General features: G+C 38.8%; 1 protein-coding gene and 1 long non-coding RNA gene across 2 annotated transcripts in view; one reads left to right on the top strand and one right to left on the bottom strand.

Moving 5' to 3' along the window:
* Window positions 1–13,688, top strand: part of LOC145441434 (uncharacterized) — a 191,819-nt gene that overhangs the window by 148,800 nt on the left and 29,331 nt on the right. The gene's annotated exons all lie outside the window — the stretch shown is intronic.
* LOC145446548 (uncharacterized) lies at window positions 11,242–12,947 on the bottom strand. The gene is made up of 2 exons (XR_013917304.1): window positions 11,573–12,947; window positions 11,242–11,483 (listed from the first exon to the last, which is right to left on the bottom strand). It is a non-coding gene; the product is annotated as an uncharacterized LOC145446548 (long non-coding RNA).

Raw genomic sequence — 13,688 nt, 5'->3', positions numbered from 1 at the left:
GTTCGTTATAATGATTCCTGTTCTCCCGCTAAGTCAACCCATGACAATGTGTATCTTTGGCTGAGACACGTGTCGCACTTTAGGTAGAATTACCACAATTAAAGTTCAGATGTTTCAGACTGGCAATATATTTCCCTTCAAATTCAAAGGAGTGACTTTCAATGATGGTTGTGAATCGCTTTTGAATTAAGCGTGCGAGACAAGATGGCTAATTTGAAATGCATTAACTTCTTCTTCATATCCAGAGGTGGTCAGTAACGAAGTACTTCTACTTTTTCGAAGTACTCAAGTAGTTTTCCTCTACTTCTGGTACTTACTCAAGTAGATCTGATTTTCGCTACTTCTACTTCTACTTCTTAATATTTTGTGATCTACTTACTTACTTTTCGCTATTTTCAGTTTGTCAAGTAGAAGTAGTTCAATCTTTCAATCAGGAAGATAGCCTGAGGAATTTCGGATCTGTTTTCACGGAGTATTAACATTTAATTTTTTTAAAAGTTTAGTAAAGTACAGAATTTTCGTCGCGCTTCGCGCGCGGCGAAACGGAGTGACCAGTATGATTTCACGAAAGTATCGGTGAATATAATTTATGTGGAAGGTTGGCGTGGTTCCGTTCACACCACATAGTCACCCTTCGCCCATATGAAATAATTAATCAGAGTATATGGCTCATCATAACGTTTGAAACTGATGTTTCGCAATCTAGCATTTTCTTGTCATATCGTATAGCATATATGTCCATTAGGGCTGTTCAAAAATAACTTTTTTTCCTGAATCTTGCGGGTTACGTGATTAAATCGTTATGTTGCCTTAAAAAACGACGCACACCAAATTTGAATTCATTCCAACCAATATTCGCGGATTTCGTAGAGTTTGAAAATTTCGAATTTGCCTATGAATGCAAAAAAAAAATTTTTCCAATTATTCTTCCAACCCCATAAAATTGTTGCGCTGTCTTCTAAGATGATGCAAAACAAATTTGACTCAATTCCAAGCCGTAGAAGCGAAGCGGAGTTATTTGACCTATTCGATGATAATTCTTGGATTATCCTTGATTGGGAGATAATCCCAGAATTGTCATCGAAAAACTCAAATAACTCCGCTTCTACGGCTTGGAATTGAGTCAAATTTGTTTTGCATCGTTGTTGAAGACAGCGCACCAATTTTATGGGGTTGGAAGAAAAATTTGAAAAATTTTTTTTTTTTTGCATTCATAGGCAAATTTGAAATTTTCAAACTCTACGAAATCCGCGAATATTGGTTGGAATGAATTCAAATTTGGTGTGCGTCGTTTTTTAAGGCAACCTAACGATTTAATCACGTAACCCGCAAGATTCAGGAAAAAAAGTTCTTTTTGAACAGCCCTAATGTCCATGGTGTTTCCTAATCTGGAAGAGTGGAATTTTACTTTCTTTTTTAGTTTTAGAGCTGTTTTAGCATACTACCTTTGAAACTCTCTGGACTAAAAACATGAAATACATATTCTGCTTTTAGAAGTAGTATTTATATATTTCACTTTCAATTCCCAGTATCATATACTTTGAGGTATAATTAATATCAGTTTTTTTGTCCGGATAGCATACATGTTGAAGTATAAAAGCAAGTGCAGTAATGCCTTTAATTTCTGGAAATAAAGCTACACAATATGGCATTTTTACGGTCCACCATATTTTTTATTAACGTTTACTAATAGCGCAAAGTGTTTACACCGTATCCTATACAACTTCTCCGTATTGCTCTTCGACTAAACTACGAGCCTTATAATCTGGGGGATGGCGCCATACCATGCTATTTTCCAAAACGTGCTGTTCGGGAAAACAGAGGATTAGCATCGCATTTCATTATCAATACTGTCATTTTCATCCCATGATGTGGACGAATGCTTATGCTACCGAACATTAGATACCTGCGGGTATGCATCAATATGAATCAACCACGTCACCTATCACATAGCTCAATTTGCACCTTTTTATAATCCATCCAATCAGAATCGCTTTCACAACTACTTACTTACTTGAGTACTTTTAAAGTCAGTCAATTCTACTTCTACTTCAAGTAGTTTTAGGTTGCTTGTTGAAGAAGTACTTCTACTTGTACTTGAGTAGATTTTTTCGTCGCTACTTCTACTTCTACTTCTACTTGAGTAGCTTTCTTGACTACTTTGACCACCTCTGTTCATATCTGCGTTCAAGTTTACCTGATAAAAAGTCACATCCTAATCACTAGGGCAATTTTTTGTTGCACTAAAAACCTGAGAAAGTTGCATTTATTTTTTTAATTTTAACAAAAGTTGCAGAAGTTGCATTTATACAATTTTTTGAAATCATGAGGGTATGAGATACTCGGAAGGTTCCAGCAGTTTAAAATTTGCATGGTATCTGCTTGTTCCGTTTTTTCCTTCGCTATTCAATCGATCATGGTTACATTTTTATTTACATAGGGTTCGCAAAATTTACCAGTTAAGGGAGTTTCATGACTAACGGAATAATGGGTATGCCGCATACCTGAAAAAATTGCTAGGTAAACACGGCATGCCCAGTATACCTGCGTCCGGCGCCTATGGTGGGCCGCATTGTCACTTGAAATCCATTAATTTAGTCTTTATTATAGTTTTATAGCATATTTTGCGCAATACTTGATAAAAATTGCAGAAAAAAGTTGCTTGAAAAATATAGACAAAAATTGCAAAATGTTGCAACATAAAACTCCTTCAAACAGATTAAAACACCATACTGCATACATTATGAGTATTTACGAAGCTTCCAGAAGCTGTAAAAAAAGTTGCATAAGTTGCAAAAACTTGCCCTGCTAATCACTAATTCCTTCTTTTATTCCGCGATTATAATCCGAATTTCTGAATATTGGTTCCACGTTCCTGCTATGGTATGTTCAAGTACGCTTTCCGCCGCCGAATAGGTAGCAGAGTCTGGTTATCTGGAAGAGGGGATTTAGCATGGTCAGTTGACAATAGCAATCTTGATTCAGGACGGAAGAGACAGCTTCCTGCGCTACCCGTTGCCTGCCATGACGAGTCTCTTCAAAATCGAAGATCAGCATTTAGAGAGCCCGGTAAGTGATATTAGACTTTTTCCAGCTTTGACAAATCGGACACCTTTCATTCCGATGTCGCCGAACTGGAACGAATACTTTGTGAAATTCAAATTTCATTCATCTCTTTATCGTTATGACATGAAAAATCTAACTCTCCGTATGCCGGTCCTATTCATTTGTTTGTTTCTTTATCGTTAAACTCCGGCTTTGCGCCAACCTTCTGATGCTTTAACGCCCCCAGTTCGAGAACCACTGCACTGAAATGTATATGTAATAGTACAAAGCTCGTTTTCTTGTTCGCTACCTTTCGAGCAGTGTGCACTGTGTAGCTTAAAAGTCTTTATGTTGCGCGAAGCTTGCAGTTTCTCTGAACTGCGCCCTCCCCTGACCACGTGTTTCGTGTTTTTGTCATAAGACCAACGTTAATTAATATCCTTAATCATGCTCGACATGCTCGGCAAAAACAAAACGGCTAGTTTACCGCTAAATCCAGTATACAAATAAGTAGTGCTCTAGTCTAAACCTAAACATTCTCGGCTTTTTTTGGCATTCCCTGTTAATGATTTTTGGGTGATAGATATGATAAGTCATGTAGCAATCGCAAGCACTGATTGACTTGTTTTACGGATTGGGGATGTGGAAACGTATTACGTATCAATTTGAAACTCATGCCCTATATGCGTAATGTGACATTGTCACAGTATTAATGGCAACGATGGATATTTGAACTAAATTATATGAAAATAGTGATTTCTTGTGACTTCAATTGCTACTATTACTTTGCCACATCGCCTTGATTTTGAATCAATCCGGATAACGCATGCGAGGTGCGTATTATTAAACAGGCTTCAAATTAAACGAATTTCCTGTTCATTTGATACATCCTATGGTTTTAGTCATTCAAAAAGCAAGTTTTATGTTTTGAATTCCAAGCAACCTGTCGCGGGCCGCACAAAATAGCTTCGCGGACCGCACTTTGGCCAGGTCTGTTCTAAAATGTCAACCGAAACAGAGTTGTGAAAAGTATTTGATTTCAAAATTAAGATTCTGTCGAGGCGTCACATACTGTACACCAGGGGTTCTCAACCCGCGGCCCGCGACATCTTTCATTATGAACGCATATACTACTGACACAATATTTTGTATAATAATTTAGCTACTTAGCTCTCTTATCGTACCGTCAGTAGTGTAATTGTGGTCCCGTGATTCGTAAAATACCGGAAACAAGAATGTTGCATTTCGGAAGTCAGAAACGGTGCATTTTGAGCTAGCTAGTGGTCGAAAATCGGCCTATGGAGCTTCGAAAAAGCGTCATTGTGCGCTTCCCGCGATCGATTTTGAAAACAGGTGTTTTGATGCGAAGTGACCTACATATTCTGCGGAGACAAATGACTATGGTATCCTGTTGACTGAATCACTACGCGAATTGCTTCCTGTCGAACAGGTTGGTCTAGAAACAATCGTGAGCGTACACAATACCAAATACAATCGCTCAGCGCAAAACTGACTCACTGTGTTAAGTATATCACGAATCACGAATGTATACATTGAATGTGTTATTATCCTCCTGTAATCAAGCTCTTTACAAAAACGCGAACAATTTTATCATTCTCATATTTTTTATCACCGAAATAATTCAGATACTGTTCAGTTGAAAAACCTTGAGCTCTTTTAATCAAATATGAAATACAATGATCAGCGCACATATCAGATTTTTTACTTTGAAGCTGTTGTCTGGTAACGGTGAAGTCCTCTGGACCTAGAAACTCGACTATCTGAGGTTTTAGGGGTGGGAAACCAAGTGAATCATGAAAATGAGTGGAGTTATCGCTATATACACACACCCAGTGAGAACCTGGTAACGTTGATTCGTCGTAATTGATGACAACAGCAAATTTCTGGTTATTTGGCTTTTTCGGCAGCTGATCCACAGCGTAAGTCCCTATGAATAGATTTTTCGTGTCAGGATGATTGAAGAGAATATTATTAATCTCATCCGTGTTCATATTTCCACGACCTGTCTTTTCTGGTTCAGTTGTAAGAGGTGTTGGTACTCTTTTAAGCACAGCAATGTCACAGACGTTGGTAGGGGCTTGGAGGTTGTCAAAACCAGGTGTACGGTTCCGGTTTTGTGTAGTTGGTAACACCCTAAGCTATTGTCTGGGGTCAAATCAAACACGAACAGAGTATAACCATTCATATAGTCGGTAGGTGATATATTTAAAGGTGCCTCACCTTCCCACCTCCCTGTCTCAGAAAAGAGCATCATATAACCTTCTAAACCCCCTGATTTTTCGAAATCGAAATGAAATTCTCTGCCTCGTAATTGATTGCCACAAACAGCCAATGACATATTCTGAATGTCATAATGTTTAAAGTTGAATGGATTTTTGTTTCTAGCCCCGTTAAACGCGGTGGTTTCAACCAAACCAATTACAATTTTTTTCGGCAAAGTCCCGTTAACTAACTCACGATCAAGCTTCGTCAGTCCCCCTGCGAATGTATGAGTTGACATTTGAAGACGAGACCACGGATATTTAGCATTCGATTTCTGTAATATCGACTTGTGAGCTAAGCTGACACTCTCTGCAATTTTCATTTGTTTGACATATAGTTCCATATCCGTGATTACAATTTTCACGTCTTCGGTGGTTCCAATAAGGCAGAATTTGTCGTCGTTACATGTGAATCGTAATTTCAAATCGACATTATCCAGCATACATCTTGATTGCTCGAAAAGTCCCATTCGAATTTTACCAATCAACTCCAATGCTTTACTACTTTTCGTAAGACCTTTTCGCGTTACGTACCCTGTGTTTTCAGTGCCTATAGTATCCATAAATTTTGCGGTGTCTTTGTGGAAGCCCTGGCCACGAATAAAACTGTTAGATCCAGCGGGTGTGTCATTCAACAGTCGATAGATATACGCTTTGTATGCGTGGCAATTGTCCGAATTGGTGATTACTTCATTTCCGATAGTTACATCAATTTGTTTGAAAAGAGAATCTAATATATTGTTGACAAATGCTACTTCCGCGGCATCTGCTAAATCTGTTCCATCGTGTTTAGTAAGCTTTAGGCATAATCGTAAGAATGAGTTTTGCAGGTCGATGTATCTGTCTGTTTTAGGTAATGAAATTTCCATTACATTTCCCAGACTGTGTGGTTTAACGATGACATATTGTGAATTCTCTATCGAGGTTTGGGTATGAGGAACACTAAATATATTTAATCCGTTATTATGACATTCATGGGAATCTTCATGCATCATCATGTTAATCGAAGATGTCCTTCTCTTTGCGGTGTCGCTTCTTAGAAATGTTTGATTTAGTATTTTTCTTTCTTTTTATACCATTGTTTGGTTTCAAAATTCGATCAATAACGCGAGTCCCAGCTTGCTTACTTCTTTTGAGGGCACTGGACTTGATGGAGTGTCCATTCAAAAGATCTCTGGCTATCTCACCCCCGGTACGTAACAATTGTCCGCCAGCGTATTTCACAACAGGGGTCACGAAACGACCAAGAGTTTTAAACAAGCTACCAATACCAGACCCTGTTTGGTGGCCACCAGCGAAATATCCAAATCCATTCCCTGTTTGATTATAATGGTTGTATACCGAGTGATGGTCGCAGGTGTAGGCAACTTTCATAATTGTTTCCTAATGTTAAATGTGACTTGCAATGATTGGTTGTCTATATTTATAGGGTCACCAAATTCATTTCTCAATGAAATACAAACGGAGTGTATTACATCTTGCGATATCGGAAAATAATATGGATTCGTCGATATCCAATTTTGTGACATGGTGTTATTTTGTAACGGGATGACACGGAGTAAATTAACAAATGTGTCCCCGACCATTCGTGGATTGATAATATTACAATAGACAAACAAATATCGTCCCGGTATAGGTTTGGTCAATGTCATATTCATCTCCATAAGCGCTATCTCACGGTATCTCGTAGAGATTTCGTTAACAGTGGACAGCCAGTGTTCGAAACCTATACCATTCCTAGAATTGGTCAGTGTTAAAATCATCGTAAATGAAGTGTCAACGTAGTGTGTATACCCTCGATCAACTGACCAAATTGGTCTCTAATGGAGATTTTTATATTCTGGATGTGATTTGTTGATACTGGAAAATATATCGGTTTCTCATAAATGATCTCTTCGTGGTAACGTGGAGTGGTTTTGATTTGAATAACGCGAAGCAGTTGACTCATATAATCACCCACGTGACGATGCTTGACTGAGTCACAATAAACAAAAAGATATCTTATCTCAGTGGGTACCGGTTTACACCTGATTAATGTGGAATTACATAACCGTGGTGTTAGGTCGCGTGTGACATTGAAATATTTTTCTAGAATACTACCGGGGTGGATTGTAATATATATCGGGGTTAGAATTCGGAATAGTTCTCCACTGATTTTCTCTATGTTATAAACAGTATTATACGGAAATCTTTCAGATAAAATCCTATGCATCAACTGTTTCGGGGTAGCATAATTTCCAATAGGGGCAAGGTATGTATCTAGTAATTGTTGTGGATTACGATACTCCCAAAGTTTTTCATCGCGTTCAATTATAATTTGATTGTTCAACTCAACATTAAAGCTTATGTCCATAAGTGAGATTTCATTGCAAATGATAGTTTTGGCAAGATCGACTGAGAATTCCGCGTGATCTCCAGAAATTGTGACGTATGTCATATCGAGTCCACAGCTTTTCGGCGGAATAAAAGACTGACAGTGACAGGTCCTTTTTGAAATTTAATTGGATTGCCAAATTTATCATGTAAATATATTCTTATTCGACGAAATTTGTTTTTCGCCAATGGGAAATAGTATGGTTTATGAAAGACACTAGTTTGATTCTGGTTTGGTTTACATGTTACTGTGATGACTCGTAAGAGTGGTTGTAACTGATTACCATGGGGTCGTGGTTGAATCAAATCAGAATATACATAAATTTGATCGATGGGATCTAATTTCACAGCAGGGGAAAATATGAATTCTATCGGCATAGTGGAATGCGGGGCATATACGCGCTTAAAAGCTAATTTACTCAACACGGGCCCAATAGGTGACAATCCGTAAGTCTCTATTGATTTCTCGGTGTTAAGGTCTTTCGGTCTTGTAATCATACCCCCGATGTTATTATTTGTCGATATACTTCGCGTGTGTCTAACTCTGTGTGATGGTAAATATCGAAAAGCGATTCTAAACTCGTCATATCCTTGAATGATGAATATTTCACCCATGTAGTATTTTTCAAAAGCTTCTAACATTTCCGCGACATTGTGATAGGAACCTTCTGGAATATAATATTGCTTGACGCCTGATTTTTCATCACCAAATCTGAACCCCATAGTATTTCTTGCCACTTCAATCCGGGGTTGAAAATTGTTTTCAAAACTTATTTCAGAAAGACCGACAAGGTGTTGTGGCATTTCTAGTTCACTGTAGAGTTCTGTTTCAAAATTCGATGGTGTATTTTCAAAAATTGACATACTAGCATTGGATGGTAAGGTTAACAGCATTTTATTGTATTTTCAGCGCACACGATGAGGAGACGGTTGTGGGAGTAAATATCCTAGACAGCTCGATAACAGCGTTAAATATATTTCGCGATCGGGTTTCACAGAAATTTGATATAACGAGAAAATGATTATTCCGACTAGCATAAAAATTTGTACGACAAATACACACTGATTTTTTATTTCCAGTTTGAATTCAGTAACGCGGCTTGACGTGGACTGCGAATCCATATTTTCAATATAAAAACATTACTCAAGGCTTTATATAGTAATCCGAAACCCACGAATTAAATTTTTCGGGGTATCCAGACCATTTGACCAGATACTCGGTTTTCCCGGCCTTCTTACGTGTAGACAGAATCTTTTCGACGTTGAAAATGTCATTATCAATAATCACAGGTTGAATTTCCTCGCGTTGAAAGCGGCCGGATATAATTTCGTTTGCATAATCTTTCAGTTGGTAACTAACCGGGTCCCCAGAAAAACATTTCGAAATGAAAAATATTTCTTCGCTCCAACCAGCCAATGCTGATTTTACGAATCGTTGTCGTGTTTTTGAAATCCGCACAGGGGTACCAACGGATAGTGTTGGTTGCTTTGGTGTGATATCACCGTATAATCGATGAAAGACATCTTCTTGATTTGAAAAATTAACATCAACCGGAGCGCGGCCTAAACTGGTATGGTAAGTTGAGTTAAATCCTAGGCATATTTCCGATAAAACATTGACGTAATTTAACGTTTTATTATGTGTAACGTACCGAAATAGTATCTGCTTCACACTTCTGATCGCACGCTCGGCTATAGAGGCCTTCAAATCGCTATGTGTGAAAAAGTGTTTTACGCCGTTCTGTTTTAAAAAACTCTGGAAGGAGCGGTTTGTAAACTCAGTTCCCTGGTCGCTCTGAATGATGTGGGGTTTAATTTGGGTAAAGATTTCTTTGAAACATCGAATAACACCCTTTGCAGATTTATCTCGAAGCGGGAAAAGATATAGAAATTTACTGAATATGTCCACAACCAATAAGATGTATTTGAAACCATCATTTTCCACTGCTAGGTTTTCCATGTGCATGAGGTCAGCTTGATATTGGACACCTAAACCTGATGTAATTACTTTTGGACGTTGAAACTTTTGTCGGACAGGGAAATGTCTGGTATAGGTCTCGTGTCGCCTGAGAAAGTCTTTTACCGCGGCTCTATTGCGCCCCCTGCCGAACACATACGCTCCACGATAGCTACCAGGTCGATCCGGAGCGAAATATTCAGTAAACGTTCCATTTGAATCGCGCCGGTGTCTTGATAGACCGCCCCCTTTTCGTTGTGACATGGGGCGAAGGGATTTTAGTTCTGGGTCTAGCAGGTGACTGGTTCGGCACGGGGATCTTTGAAGATTCAGGTTTAATTTTTATCATATGTCGTAACGCCTCCAATTCAGCATTAGAAAACAGGTTAGGTTGAACTGGAACATCAATTTTCATTGGTTGATTCAAAACATCGTGTCTGTTCTGGAACCGATTCAACGCGTCGTTATATAACGCCAATTTTTTACCCCGTGGAATATCCATTTGTAATATTTCATATATACGTTTATCGATGTCCGAATTCAGTTTTTGAATGTCGACATGGTTCAGTGGATTCGGCGTGACGTAGATTTTCTTAAAATGGGTCATTTCTTAAATAAATTCCCGAGTAATCCTGTAACTACTGGGAGTATACTTGATATTAGAGACATAAACATCCCACCATTTTGAGTTACAAGAGTCCTTTTACGGCGCAATGAAACGTCTTTACTGGTAAGCTTCCTCAAGATGTTCCTATGGCAACACAAGCGTTTTCTCTGGGACGCTGATAGCGGTATATTTCCGTGTAATAAATTTTTCGCACACTCACAAATACAACGTATTAGACCTTCACTAGCCCCAGATAAAATCTCCTTGCGTATCGAAGGTTTAGCTTGATGCAAGAATGCTAATGTTGGCAAATGGTCTCTTGTTCTGCGCGGAATCGGAGTCATTTTGAACCAGAACAGCGTACACTCCGGTATTTATACCGGTTGAGTGTAAATAGTCAATGTTTCGCCTGGAAATATATTGGTCATGACCCGTCTATCGTCGGGGCACTCTTGGGTGAGATCCAGGCACAAATACGAATGAGGTCTCTTGACAGCGTCTCTATAACATTCTGTTAGAAACTTAGACTTTGGGTACATCTGACGCCCCAAGACGGATATTTGGTTCTGATCTCTGGGATTTTTAAACAGGCAGACATACATAGCTGATAGACTAAGGTCGCGAGCCCCTTTACCCTGATGATGGAAATTCTGCGTGCATAAAATTATTGACTTTCGATTATGATGCGATATACGTATAAAATATTCTACCAATTTTTCTGTCTGAGTCATAAAATCGTCTACTATTATCAATACATCCTCATTACTTGATTTAAGATCTTCCAAAATCTCCAATCCATTGTAAAATTCAACCTGGGGCATGGTCTCAAAAATACTCTGATAATTATTATAACAGTACACGATTCTAGAAATATTAGGTTTGATCATCGAGGCTGCATTCTTGATAAGTTTAGTGATGAAAGTAGTTTTACCACTACGAGATGGTCCAGATAGGATGAATGAGAAAGGATGCTTGAATTCCATGTTGCTGTTTATTCAAACTCGAAAAACGAATGTATTTATATATATATATCACGAGTCTGCGGACTGGGAAAACCCACTGTTGTATTCATCCTCAAGTGGGATGTATAACCCCAGTAAAGTTCGATTCAGTAGTTTGCCGCGTGTCACAAAGTCCTCATCACTGGCTTGTAATTTCGTCAGGGGTAGCTGCAAGGTCACAAAGGCTTTTTGAAGGTCGTCGAGCAGTTGTTCCCAGTCTAGATATGAAATGGTATTAGAGTTGTGTCAGAAAGTTATTTGTGAAAATGTCTACCATGAGAACACAAAATCATACATGCTATCTCACCATGGGAGCATTGTTCTAAATCATCGCGTTGGCTTGAAATGCATTGATTGTAGAATTCATTCGACATATCATGTCTCAAATACATGTCGACGACTTGAATGCGATCGTGATAACGGCGCAGTGTCTTGTTGTGTAGTTGATCCAGGTTGGAATGTTGCAGTATAGATTTTAAGTAGTTAGTAGCCATCTGTAAAACAAAACACAAATACATTAACCATCCGAGCACAAAACTGGTCTTTAACCCGATCAGATATTACATTTGAACACTTAAAATTGATAAGCATTATCACTAAACAGCAAAATATCACAAATTGGGATCGGCACAGTTATAGTTATCGGGGAAGCCATCATTTCTCAATTCAGAAGGTTGTGTTCCAGCATCACTGCTTTCCGAATCTGAATGAGATCGTTTTCGAGAGTTGGCGGCACGATGGTCGTCGAGAAAGAACTGCAACGAACGTCCACGCATACAATTCTTGAAGTTGGCTCTTTTTTCCTCCCTATCGAAAAGTGGGATCCAAGTCCTGGTTTTACCCAAAACGACATAATTCGTCAGCTTGGCTCGATTGAAAATGTCTTGGTGATCACTCGGTAGCTTGCGGTCTGGGAATCGGAGTTGTAGTAGTGCTTCCATGCATATTTCACGAATAGAGTTCCATCTTTGCTCGAGCTGATTCAGGCGCTCTCTGTAATGACGGTCGGATATCGTACCGGTGAGTGGTTCGTCCTGGGTCCCGACAATAGAGTGTTGCGTTAAATCCTGTTCCAAGCCAATGGTTTGCTTATGCAAAGTATCCAGATCTAACTCTATTAAAACAGATTTGATGAAAGAACTTGCACTATTCATCTGAGAAAACAAGAAAAAACATGATCAGAAATATACAAAAGCAACCACATTACACATTCAACGGAATAGTGGTGACGCCATCGTCCAGAACATGACGCTTGGCGTAAAAATAAGACAAGGTATCGCGATGCTGCTGGTACGTGTAAATACCATTATTATGAACTCTGAAACCTCTATTATGACCCCCCATAGGTTTTTGAGATGTCAATACTTCAAGGAATGCTTCAAAATTTACTTGACCAGATTTCTGAAGACCTTTCGAGGCATACTTTTGTTTTGGACCATCACAAAAGTAATTTTTCGACTGGAGACCACAAAATGCAGTGCCATCCTCGTATTCGACCTTGAACAAACCTGGTTCCCGTAGAAAGTATGCATAGACATCTTTACAACATTGTCTCGTTCGATCGAATGAGGTTGGGTTGGACAGGAACTCATTTCTATGTTGGTCACAAAAATAGCGTGGGAACCATTTTTCGTAATTCAGATAAAATTCAGATCTTTTTTCTGGGATTAGCATATCATCGAAAGAAGCTGAATGCCCGACGTAGATCGAGTCAGTATCGCACATTAAGGAAGTCCATTTCCTGTCATCAAAGTACGCACAGAGACAGTCGTAAAAAAACGATAGTAATTGCTCCTTCGCGTATTGATAGACGAACCATCCGACGTGAATGCAAGTATTCCATTTTATTTTTTTAGGCCTTTTGGTTACTTCGTATAAATTGGAGCTCAAGTCTTCTACATTCACAAAAAACGGATCATTGACATTTCTCCGCAATTGACTTTTATCACAAAAACTGGTTCGTTTAAATTTGAGGGGGTTCATTATCATCTTCCCATATATCACATTCCCAGAAAGCTTATGAGTCAAGGCAATAATTTCCTTGTCTTGGTCGCGGTCCCCTAGGCGTCTCGCGTCAGAGACAGTTTTTGCGAAACCGTCAAAACAAGTTGATTTTGTAAACTCAATTGCCTCGTATACCCGTGAAACAATTAGACCATGTTCTATATACCATTTTATCAATGTCGATGACAAAAGAATTCTCTGGCCATAGTACGATGCAACCAACATACGTGTTGGTGTTGGTAATAGGTTGTGATCAATAGCAAATTGCTTCATGTGACCTTTCAAGTCGTTACGTGAGACAAGGGTGTTTTTGAATATTGGACACAGTTCAGAAAAATATCTTTTCAAATGGGAAGGAGTGTAAATATCAACCAGTAAAGCCCCAAAGAACGTTCCATCTAACACCATTTCAATCAACT

Source organism: Botryllus schlosseri, chromosome 1 (genome assembly GCF_051294905.1).
Source record: "Botryllus schlosseri isolate E-star chromosome 1, Bs_hap1, whole genome shotgun sequence".
NCBI classification, from domain to species: domain Eukaryota; kingdom Metazoa; phylum Chordata; class Ascidiacea; order Stolidobranchia; family Styelidae; genus Botryllus; species Botryllus schlosseri.
The sequence above is the reverse complement of the archived record's forward strand: the minus strand, read 5'-3'. Positions and strand labels throughout refer to the sequence as shown.